The sequence below is a fragment of the Polypterus senegalus genome, chromosome 4, assembly GCF_016835505.1.
Source record: "Polypterus senegalus isolate Bchr_013 chromosome 4, ASM1683550v1, whole genome shotgun sequence".
Classification (NCBI taxonomy): Eukaryota; Metazoa; Chordata; class Cladistia; order Polypteriformes; family Polypteridae; genus Polypterus; species Polypterus senegalus.
Window position 1 is genome coordinate 84,380,951 of NC_053157.1, and position 13,089 is coordinate 84,394,039.

The window sequence follows — 13,089 nt, forward strand, 5'->3', positions numbered from 1 at the left end:
GCAGTGGGTCCTGGGTTCCTCTTGGTGCACGACAATGCCCAGCCTCATGTGACGAGAGTATGCAGGCAGATCCTGGAAGATGAAGTAATTGATACCATTCACTGGCCCCACACTCGCATGACCTAAATTCCAATAGAACACCTCCGGGACATTATGTTTCCGTCCATCCAACCCCGCCAGGTTGCACATCAGACTGTCCAGGAGCTCATTGATGCCCTGGTCCAGATCTGGGAGGAGATCCCCAGGACACCATCCATCATCTCATTAGGAGCATGCACCTACGTTGTCAGGCATGCATACAAACATTACGAGTACGAGTACGAGTACGATTTTGAGCTGATGCAATGAAATTTTGGCAAAATGGACAAGTCTGCCACTTCATTTTTTCACTTTGATTTTCGGGGTGTCTTTGAATTCAGCCCTCTGCAGGTTGATAATTTTCATTTCAATCAAATTATGTGGCATCCTTTCGTTCCTAACACATTACCCAGTCCATATCAGTATAGATATCCAGCATGATTTTTTTCCCATTGAGATATATTTTTTCAGTGTTCCTTTAATTTTTTTGAGCAGTTTATATATATATATATATATATATATATATATATATATATATATATGGCACATAACTCATTTTATGACCTGTATAGTACATTTTGGAAAACATTGTGGCACTGAGGCAACATTATTCATATTATTTAAATTCATTTGCATGCCTTCTTGCGCTTTTAATCAGTGACCTTTTTTTTTTTTTTTTGAGACTTTCAAATTTTAGTACTTTCATAATCTCTCACCTGCTCTGCATGTGTATCACGCCAATGTTTTTGAAGGTCTTTACAATGTTCTACTTTGTCTTCTACTCTTTGCCTTTTATTTTCGACCCCACTTGGACCTGCTAGGTTTTCAATTCCACTTGTTCCGGGCTGATTATTACTTTCCTTAGTTTCTGAATTTGCACTTATCAATCAATCAATCAACATTTATTTATATAGCACATATTCATACAAAAAAAATGTAGCTCAAAGTGCTTTACAAAATGAATAGAAAAATAGAAGACACAATAAAAAATAAACATAAGTCAACATTAATTAACATAGAATAAGAGTAAGGTCCGATGGCCAGGGTGGACAGAAAAAACAAAAAAAAACTCCAAAGGCTAGAGAAAAAAATAAAAAAAAACTTAGATTATTATTGTTCTTTTTTTTAATTCTTTTCTCTCCAACGCTTTTGGGCCTCTTTTCGACACGCTGCCCTTTTTTCTTCAATTAGTCTTTGACGTGGTCATCTTGAGCATATAAAATTATTGTCCATAAATGGACCACATCGAAGGAAGCAAATAGATTGTATGTCTAAAAAAGCTTCTTTAAAGGATGAAATTGAGTACTTTTGATAAATGAATTGAAATGTGTAAAACGTAAAAATTTATAGGAGCTGAGAGCACATGAACTGTGTTTTACAATACACACAAATGAGAAATGATTGTACCGTCTGCGTGGTTGTAAATGTTTGAGAGGAGGGCAGGACTTTTCAAAATCTCTTGTCTCACGGGACTTGAAATTATTTCTCGCAGAACTTTAAATTATCTCCAAGAATGTCTCGTCACAGGATTTCCTTTTATAATAGAAAGATGTGCATTATGGTGGCATAATGTTTAGCATTGTTTAAGAGGTATAGGGTTGAATGTTCAGATCTGAGCTTGTATACTCTCTTTGTGGAGTTTACACATTCATTTTATGTCAATGTGCATTTTCTCCAGGCACTATATATTTCACAAAACATTAAATTAATGTTGTTAGTAGTCATCTGTTTTGATTATTTTTCATTATTTTTTTCATTAATGAGCAGAGAGATGGCATGAAGTCAACACCAGTCAGGAGCACAGAAAAGGAAAAAATGAAATCATGAAGAAGCAGCTCATGCTGCATTTACAGGTATATTTTAGAAATCTATATTTGTCCAACTTCCCATAAGCTAGCTAATGTTACATCTATTGCCACTACACTAAAGCTAGTTGTTCACTGGCGCAATGGAGTAACATTACGTGCAATAGTTATGACATTGAGGGTTTAACAGATATTATCTGATGTTACAGTACCTAGCTGTCACATGGCTGAGGATTATTTATTACCTCCACAGACCACAGGGACCTGTACACTTTGTTAAAGGCTGCTAATGTTAGTCAATATACTGTATGAAGTACTCTGAGTATAATTGAATTGAGAACACATTTGTAATGTTTACTCGTTAGTTATTTGCTGAATTATGGGAAAGCACCAGGAAAAAAAGCTGTGACATAAAAAAACCCCACTTAACTTCAACTGTTGATTCAATCTATTGGTAGCTAACATTACTGATTCATTTAATGCCTAATTGCTATCTCCTGTCCTTGGAAGGTCAAAATAAAGTTTCATTAAATACATATGTATAGGCAATATATTCATATGCTCATTTTTTTAATTGTTTAAATATTCAGCTTCATTTTGACCCTGTATTTGCTGTATTAAGTAACTTTATTAAGCATGTTGAAATGGAGTATTAGTTTTTATTATTATTAGTTGTATTTTATATAATTTATTATTATTGTTATTGGTAGTAGTAATACTAGTAAGTAGAAGCAGTAGTAATGTTAAAATTGTTTATGTCATTATATTACGTCACAAGTCTTGCTGTTTGTTATATCAAGTAACAAAGATTAACAGCACAATGATCAGAATCAGAGTCACTTTCATTTGCCAGTACTTAATGTACAGGAATTTGACTTGGTAGTTTTGGAGCTGCTTATAACAGAACATAAAGTCACATACAAATGGCATAAGATAAAAAACAAAAAAACCTTTATACAAAATTGTAGAATAGTACAACTGTAAACAAGATGTGCAACTGAGGATGTGCAAATGAAAGTGTGAGTGTGTGGTGTGTATGCACATGCACACACATAGATGTACATATACTGTGCATACACACATCTTCATACATAAAATGACAGAACACATGAATATACAAAGAAGACATGTTAAATTACCGAGTTGAAATGGCTATGGCTCTGGGAAAGAAACAATTTAGGTGTATGTTTTAGTTTTAGTTTTGAATTGAACTGAAGCATTTACCAGAGTGGAGTTTTTGGAACAAGTGATGAGCTGGGTGAGATGAGTCCATGGTGATCCTTCGACATGGTTAATGAAACAAGATGTATAAAGGTCTGCAACAGAAGGAAGAACACAGTCAACTATTTTCTCAGCACACCTCACAACACGCTGTAATACCCTGGACAATTATTATTATTATTAATAATAATAATATTATTAATAATAATAATTAGGCCTTCATTTATAAATGAAACAAATCAATTGATATATCATTGCCATTAACTACCATTATGCCCAAATTTAAGGGTTACACACCAGATTGCAGCAACCCTTCCAGATATCAGTTTTTCAAAGCTTAAGCTCATCAAGACATACTTGAGGTCATCCATAGCACAGCAATGTATAAGCAGCTAGGCTATCATCAGCATCAACTCTTTCACAGAAGCTGTTATTTAATGCCCTAATAGATGACTTAGTCTTCAGAAAACGTACAACTGTGCTGTTGTGATATGTAGCACAAAACACTGATGAAACCTAAACCTTCACTTTCAAGTTTGGATTATTTTTTAAAAAGCATTTTTATTTGATGTTAAAAGTTATAGTTAAGTGTGATGTGATCTTTGTTTATTTTTTATTTATACATATATTTATTGTTCAAATTAGAGTTGTTATAAGAAATACTAATATAGTGGCTTCAGGGATGAGCAGGGTGGAGGTGGACCCCTAGAAAATTCCACTTAGGGTCTCAGTTTAGCTAGGGTCATCACTGTGAGTACATATGCCCTGTGATGGAATGCCATCTAATCCAAGACTGGTTATTCTCTTCTATCTGTCACTTATGAAATAGAGTCTAACATTCTAACATGAATAAAGTTGGCATAAAAATGAAAATCAGCCTGTTTTTATTGTACTACAACTTAAGTTAGTGTCTAAAAATATATATGCACTCTGACTTAATTTTAATTGGAGTTAGGTCCTAATTGCTTATAGTTCTACAGAAAATTGAATTGGATTAAATGATGCATGGAAAAATTGCAAATTTATGGAAAGCAGTTAAACATTCATCTTAGTTTTGTGGCTGCAACACAGTGATTTGGCCCAAATCCTAATAAACCTTTGCCTACTTTATTAAATAGTTATTTCATTACAGACTTATGTTCAGTATTGATAAATCTAAACATTTCCATATAATGATTGGTTCTTTGCAGAAATGGGCCAGGTAACATATATTCAGCAAATAATTATGGTACTGCTGAAAAATCCATTAAAGTCGTAATGAGAAAAGCTATTTCCATGACAGAGTAATAGAAGATCAAGGACTGATATGTTACAAAATAGGTGAAAGTTATTATGAGGACTTATCTGGAAGTTCAAGTATTCTTGACAGCCGCCAATAATAGATCATAGTTCTGCTAAAAAGCAGTTTTGGGACTGTAAACTGATGAAGATTAACTAGCAACACTTTCAAATTGATTGGCTTGCATTTATTACAGCTAGAGCATCTTATCATTTGAAAGTGAGCACTGATTGAAATAAATCAGAAGATAGAGGCATGCTGTTTCTTTATTTTTTTCTGTGATCATTTTTTTATTGAATTCAGAAAAATTACATAATTACATCTGTTTTAAATGTAAACGTTTAAACACCCCGAAACCTCAATAATCCCAACCTAATCTTCAGCACAACACCACAGCCCTGTAAGGAATGGTGAATATGGAAAGAAAAGAGAAAATTTGGAATGCACAATGTGTATGAAGAATGGCAGTAGATCCACTCCTAGGCCAAGAAAAAGAAAACATGGAGAATCCGTATGGATTCAAAGATGTCTGAGCCACACTAATCCCATTCATTGACTTTTGAGATGACCTGTTGAACATTGAGAAGAAGGCAAGAGAAGAACCATGTTATAAAAGGAATACATCCAGAGATCATCAGAAAGACTGAATTTCAGGCAAAAGGTCAGAGCTAACTCAGTTACAATGGTGCTTAGGTAGAAAATCGTCTGTTATATTGAACTGAGATGAAGAGAGTTCCAGAAGGAGAAAGATACAACGTAAGAGAGAAATGTCAAAAGGGATGGTTGAGGAAAGAGAACCAGAAAGAATGGACCATAAACAAGAGGCTGGTGGGCAGTGCTGAACCATGAGGAGAAAGGTAACAGGAAAATTTGGAGAGCAAGATTGGCAATAGGGGTTGAAAGCCATATGAATAGAATGTTGTTTGGATTGTATGATACAGGTGATGTACAAATTTAAATTTGTTTCTGTAAATTATTATATTTCCATATAATTATTTATCTTTACTTTGAAAACTTCAATGATGTCATATTAATGCACAGACAGATGCAGTATTCTGTTTTACTTTGCATCAACATATATAATACAGGCATACAGAGTATGGTGTTGAAGAAAGTTTAAAAAAAAAAAAAAGTGTATACCTTGCACACAAGCATGCCAATGTTTCTGTTCTGCAAGCATTCTCCAGGTACAGTATGCACTGAGCAGCAACTATAAACAAAATCAAACACAATCAACTTCAACTTTGACATTTCAGTTTCAATTTTGAAAAATGCAAAATGAAACTGAAACCTTACTCACTTTATCAACTGGCTTAAAAAATGTATAATAAACCAATATATTGTCATGGTATGAAATGGATTACAAAAATTTGCACTCTCTTTTATACAAAAATCTTTGTACATCTCTGATCAGACACCATGCCACAATTATTTTTAGGCCTACCTCCTCTTTTAGATGTTCTTTCAAATGCTATCAGAGGCTCTCATTTTCTGAAGTGCTTGTGCAGCTGTGGGAGTATGTACTGTAAGTACAATGTGCCTGTAGCCTAACAAATTATGGCTTACCATAGAAGCTCCAGTCGATTTACTGGTAGAAATATTACCCTTTCAGCCATAAATACAATTGAGTCAATTGCTAAGGTCACAAAAGCACATACTTTCAGTCTAAAGTACTCCTCTCAAAAACCACAGCAAATATTGAAATAATCATTTGTCTAAAGTACAGAAGAAAATGACTGGTAAGTATATTCAAACTATTATTATTTTTAAAAGTTACTTAATACACTCTTATAAACATGTAAAAATTCACATACATAAATGTATTAATAAAAAAAATGAATATAGTGTCAGTTACATAAAAGCATGTACTGTGACGTCAAGTAAGAATAGCATTCCGTATTGCAATTTCTTTTCCATCCACCAGATGAAGCAGAGAGCTATTAGACAAATTAAGTGCATGCATGCACATACTGCACAGAGGTATTTTTTAAAAAAAATTTTCTCAAGAATAAGAATATTTTTGTTTATGCGTAAGTAGCCTGCTTTGTCAATTTCTTCACAAGCAGTTATAATGAAAAGGGGTTAAACCATTCTGAGAAGGAATAAACATTTTCAGTCAGGTAACTTTAAATCGACTATTTGAACTAAGCTAGCTTCTTAAACATTGACCATATAATTTGAGTACTGCAATGTAATATTTTGCATAACATAAAGTAGATTCAGAAAGTATTCAGACCCTTTCAGTTTCTGCATACTTTATAGTGTTGTAGATTTAGATTTAAATTGACATGGCAGTGTGTATGGACGCAGTGGCTTGTGGCTCTCTCTTTCGGCAACACTCTTTTTTGTTTTACATAGTATGTTCATGTACAATTGTGCAAATCACTGCTACAGCTGCCAAGATTTACTGGATGTTAGTTTTTGTCAAAAACTTCCCATTACAGGTGATTTTCATTGCACTCGCAGCATTCCCGCTAACCTAGCAAGACCACCGGGATTACCATGGACTGTTATCAAGTCCAGCAAATTTCGCAGACAGTGAAGAGAAAAGAGGCAGAAGAGGTGATGCTGGCCTAGCCTACTTCAGAGGCTCAGGAAACAATGACAAAAATCTCTTATACGGAGTATATTTATCACCAACACAAGATATGTGACTTAGAAAATGGATGAACTGGAACTATTAATTGCTGGATATCAGTCGTTCGTGACTGCTGTGTAATGATAGTAACTAACACCTGGCTTCAGCTGACGAGTCCGGATGCAGCAGCACAGCTAGCAGGCCACACAATCCACCACAGGGACAGAAACAAAGACTCCAGTAAGAGCATCTTTGCATCTACATGCATAATGACTGGTCAAAAGACAATATAATCATAGGCAGCCATTGTTCTCTTGACATAGAGTTTATTTCAATTAAATGGCAACCATTCTTTCTTCCAAGAGAGCTAGCAATAGTGATTATCACTGCTGTTTATATACTGCCCAATGCTAAAGTTACTATAGCTCTTGATCTGCTAAATGCTCTAAACAAACACAAGTAGTTTTACCATGTCTTTCACGTCATAGAGGGGAATTTTAATCATGCAAACTTGAAGCTGGTACTTCCTAAATTTCTTCCATCATGTCAAGTGTCCAACGAGGGGCAAGAATACACTTGATCATGTCTACTCCAATATTAAACACGGTATATTGAACCACACCCCTCTCCCACTTAGGCCGGTCAGACAGGATCCATCAAGCACCAACACACTAACATCCATACATTATAACTGTCTAGGAAGAACATCCGACTAATCCATGTGTGTTGCAGACGTCACCGCCTAAAGAAAGCAAGCAAGCCAGTTGTGTAGAGAGTTGTTAGAGAGTTAAGGTCCCAGAGAGAATTCAGAAATGTTTCCTGAACATGTGGTGCATGCGTGGATGCATGCCAGCAACTTTGTGCATGCAGGTGAAGATGCCAAGAAATAGAGGACAAAGATAAAGAAAGGCTTTGTGAGGTGGACATTGCTATGGCATCATCAATTGATTATAAAACTGGTTTGTGTCCAGCAGGTGTCATTTATTTTATCATGTGGTGTTTGGTGAGGAAAGAGCTGTAGAGCTAGTGTGAGAGTCATTTTTGAAAGTACTCCATGTTGATAGAGTTTGTTTTGATTTTTACTTGTGTAGTTAAATGCCTATGTGATTTTTTCAATTTAGCTTTGGATAAATGTTTGTCTTCTTTGCTTTTTGTCTCCTGAGGAAAGATAAGGAAGAAGAGTTCTGTTTGTTTTTTTCTTTCTTCATCAAAATATTATTTTGATTCACTTTACATATTATAAATATTCATCAGCACTTATTTTTGCTCTTTCTTATATAAATCATTATATTCTATGTTATTGCAGATGACTGCATTTCTTGAGTAACATGACAGAAAATTATTTTGCTGGAAATTGTAAATAAAGAATTGTTTTAAACAAACATTTTAGCCTGTGCCTCTGTTTCAACCACCACTAATATGTACGTGTACAAGTACATGGTCTGAGGGAATTTGTGTAGTGTGCCAGTACTCGGGGTATCACAATTATCAACTTTTTTTAAATGCACAATAAGATGCTGTTGCTGAGGATAAGGTAGTAAAAGAACATATGACAATGTGTTTCAGTGAGTAAGCTTACTGACATTCATGGATACCAATCGATCCATAAATAAACATCGAGAATGTGTAGAAGTCATGCAGACCTTGGTGCTATGAGGTAGGAATCACAGCTCTGTGCCACTTCGAGAAGCTGGCAAAAAAGGTACTCTACTAGCAGCAAAGATAGCGACATACAAACCTAACACTTAGAGAGCACTTCAGGTGGATCTCCCCATTGTTCCCCTTGGCCCTGTAGCATAGCTGCTGGTGAGGAGCCAGGGGAAACAGTGTCATGAGGTTACCTCTGACCCCAGATGAGCAGAGACAGGTGGAGACATGTGGTGTGTATAAATGTGCAAAAAAAAAAAAACTAAAACAGTTGGGAGCACATGCCATCATTTACTGGGAGCAGCTGCTGAAGAAACTGGAAAATCCTTTCTTAGGGCCAACTCAACAGCAGTTGTCATAAAGTGGCTAATTCTGTTCTTCCATTTCTCATACGTTGTGGATCATTACAATATTCTCTCACACTGAAAGACATGTGTACTTTATCAATCCAGCAGCAGCAGTAAATATCTTTGTGAAATAATGAAAAAAGCATCCTTATAGTGAAAGCATATAAGTGATCAAGTGACTTTTTCTGTTATTACTGTCCATAGAACAGAGACAACATTTCACATCAGGGCGTCAACACTCAATAATGTCAACAATGGCACTTGGTGATGACTTTAAGAGGTGAATCCACAGCCCTAAAAGATTTTGCCTTGGAAGATGATGGTGGGATAAACACAATCTCCTTTGACAATGGCTGAATGTGACAATTAAATTTTGCTTTGAGGTTTTTTTACTTTTTAAAATGACACTGGTACATTATTTTTCCAATATATACGTAATCTCAAGATGAAGATCAATACACAAGTAGCATGTTTATCTTAAAAAATTGACATATTCAATAAGTTTTAAGCAGTGTTGTGCATGGACTAGTTCAAAAGAGCGTGTTAATCAGATTACTAGGACAGCATTTTTTCACTTAAGAAATATAGCAAAAGTTAGACCTCTTATAACATTGCAAGATGCTGAAAAATTAGTTCACACTTTTGTTTTCATTTGGCTAGATTACTGTAACACACTCCTCTCAGGACTATCAAAAAAAGACATCAATCAATTGCAACTAGTGCAGAATGCAGCTGCTAGAATCTTAACTCAGAAAAGAAAATCCGAGCACATCACCCCAGTTTTGATGTCATTACACTGGTTACCTGTGTCATTTAGAATTTACTTTAAAATACAGTTTATGATTTACAAAGCCTTAAATAATCTCATTCCATCTTAAATTTTGGAATGTCTTACACCTTATATTCCAAATTGTAACCTTAGATCTTCAAAAGAATGTCTACTTAGAATTCCAAGAGCTAAACTTAAAAGAAGTGGTGAGGCGACCTTCTGTTGCTATGCACCTAAAATCTGGAATCACATACCAATAGAAATTCACCAGGCTAATACGGTGGAGCACTCCAAAATTCAAACTAACCCCTACTTTCTCTCCTGTTCTTTTTCCGGTTTTCTGTGGTGGCAATCTGCACCACCACCTAATCAAAGCACCATGATGTCCCTATATTGGTGGATTAAAGGCCAGAAGTCCACATAACCATCATCATCAAATTCTTCCATGAGAACTCTAAATACAGTGAGGACTGACTAAGGTCATTTATGTTAGATAGAATGCCTAGAGGGGGCTGGGTGGTCTTGTGGCGTGGAACCCCTGCAGATTTTATTTTTTCTCCAGCCGTCTGGAGTTTTTTTTTTGTTTGTTTTTTCTGTCCTCCCTGGCCATCGGACCTTACTTTTATTCTATGTTAATTAGTGTTCCCTAATTTTCATTCTTATTTGTTTTGTCTTTTTTCTTTTCCTTCATCATGTAAAGTCCTTTGAGCTACATTATTTTTATGAAAATGTGTTATATAAATAAATGTTGTTGATCATTTAACAAGCTCATTTTTCTAAGAACGGTGAACTTAACGTAACATATTTGCAAGTGAAGAACTTGAATGTGAGCTAGTTCAGTTTTATGTAACATTCCGGATCTGGTTTTGGTCCAGATTAAACGTTTTGCCTTACTCTATAATGTAGGGGTAGAGCTGAATCTCAATACAGTATTCGGATAAGCACAAATAGTGGATTTTTACGAATATTTTTTTCATACAAATTTTTTGCCATTTATTTGTATTGGGAAAAAATAATGTAAAATCAGATAGGCTCTGTCTGTGTCTGCCTGCTTGTGCTTAAGCTGCACTCCCACTCACACAAGCATGCGGTGAAGCTCTGATTTCACTTTTAGGGAAGCATTGTACTTCATTAGGCTGCTTTATATTTTTCCCCATTGGACATACAATATGTCATGCAAATTTTGACAGGCAGCATAATAGGTTAGTTCAACTCCATGCTGGTTCCACAGTCACCATTTTTGTCACATGGTTGGAAATAGAGCGGTAATTTACATGTATACTTGCATCTGTTTCATTTATTTTTTGACCAGGAGGATATGAGCATATACGTATTTGTTGCTAGGTATAACTCAATAAAGTGTATTTAAGTCCTCTACAGCGCATCTTCAACCTGAGCCTAGAACAGGGGAGAGTCCCTAGACTTTGGAAAACATCTTGAGTCACCCCAGTCCGAAAGGTTTAACGTTCTAGTGAGCTGAATGACTACCAGCCTGACGTCACATGTGATGAAGACCATGGAGCGGCTGCTGCTTCACCACGTGAGACCACAGGTCCGCCGCGCCCTCGACCGTCTGCAGTTCGCGTACCAGGAGAAGGTGGGAGTGGAGGGTGCCATCATCTATATGCTACATTGATCCCTCTCCCACTTGGGCAGAGGCAGTGGTGCTGTTAGAATTATATTTTTGGACTTCTTTAGTGCCTTCAACACCATCCAACCTCTGCTCCTTAGGGATAAGCTGACAGAGATGGGAGTAGATTCACAACTGGTGGCATGGATCGTGGACTATCTTACAGACAGACCTCAGTATGTGCGTCTCGGGAACTACAGGTCTGACATTCTGGTCAGCAACAGAGGAGCACTGCAAGGGACTGTACTTTCTCCGGTCCTATTCAGCCTATATACATCAGACATCCAATATGACTCAGAGTCCTGTCACGTGCAAAAGTTCACTAAAGACACCGCTATTGTGGGCTGCATCAAGAGTGGGCAGGAGGAGGATTATAGGAAGCTAATCAAAGACTTTGTTAAATGGTGTGGCTCAAACCACTTACACCTGAACACCAGCAAGACCAAGGAACTGGTAGTGGATTTTAGGAGGCCCAGGCCCCTCATGGACCCCGTGATCATCAGAGGTGATTGTGTGCAGAGGGTGCAGACCTATAAATACTTGGGAGTGCAGCTGGATGATAAATTGGACTGGACTGCCAATACTGATGCTCTGTATAAGAAAGGTCAGAGCCGACTATACTTCCTTAGAAGGTTGGCCTCTTACAAAATCTGCAATAAGATGTTGCAGATGTTCTACCAGACGGTTGTGGTGAGTGCCCTCTTCTACATGGTTGTGTGCTGGGGAGGCAGCATAAAGATGAAGGACGCATCACGCCTGGACAAACTTGTTAGGAAGGTAGGCTCTATTGTAGAAATGAAGCTGAATAGTTTAACATCTGTGGCAGAGTGACGGGCGCTGAGCAGGCTCCTGTCAATCATGGCGAATCCACTGCATCCACTGAACAGTATCATCTCCAGACAGAGGAGCAACTTCAGCGACAGACTGCTGTCATTGTCCTGCTCCACTGACAGACTGAGGAGATCGTTCCTCCCCCACACTATGTGACTCTTTAATTCCACCCGGGGGAGTAAACGCTAAAATTATTCAAAGTTATTGTCTGTTTTTTACATGCATTTTTAGTACACTGTGTCACACATGTGTGATTAGGAGGCAGTCAAAGAGCCTAAAGGTGAGTGAAACATCGCGAGATAGAGGGTTGTCACGTGGTACTTACCTAAATCTCTTTTGCTCAACAGAAAACCTGAAGAAAAATAAATTCCTCAACTTCCGACTTCCAAAATGGCCGCAATGACATCACTTCCGGCCAACCATGATGACGTCACTTCTGGCTCCATCAAACCACCTCACTTCCGTCTCATCATTATGATGTTAATTCCGGTTCCTGTTTTCATGCCAACCATTTCCTGTCCCATAATCCTTTTCCCTATAAATCCGCCATTTTGTTGAAACTAAACTGTTCACTGTTTTGATTAAGACTCTGAATCATTTATTCTTTATTGTCTGGACGACAATATATGGGGACGGTCCCCAAACCTTTGTTTGTGTGTTGTGAAAAATTATTTGGACCAGAACATTCATTACAACTGTAATTTAATATTGTGTTATTTTTTTTTTTTTATTTTTTTTTTTTGTATCAGTATACTGCTGCTGGATTATGTGAATTTCCCCTTGGGATTAATAAAGTATCTATCTATCTAAATAAAAAAAGTCTTCATAATAATTGTATTTTATTCAAGAACACTGTAATAGCCTAATATAAGGCATGCAAAATTGAAAAAAGTAAACTCATGGG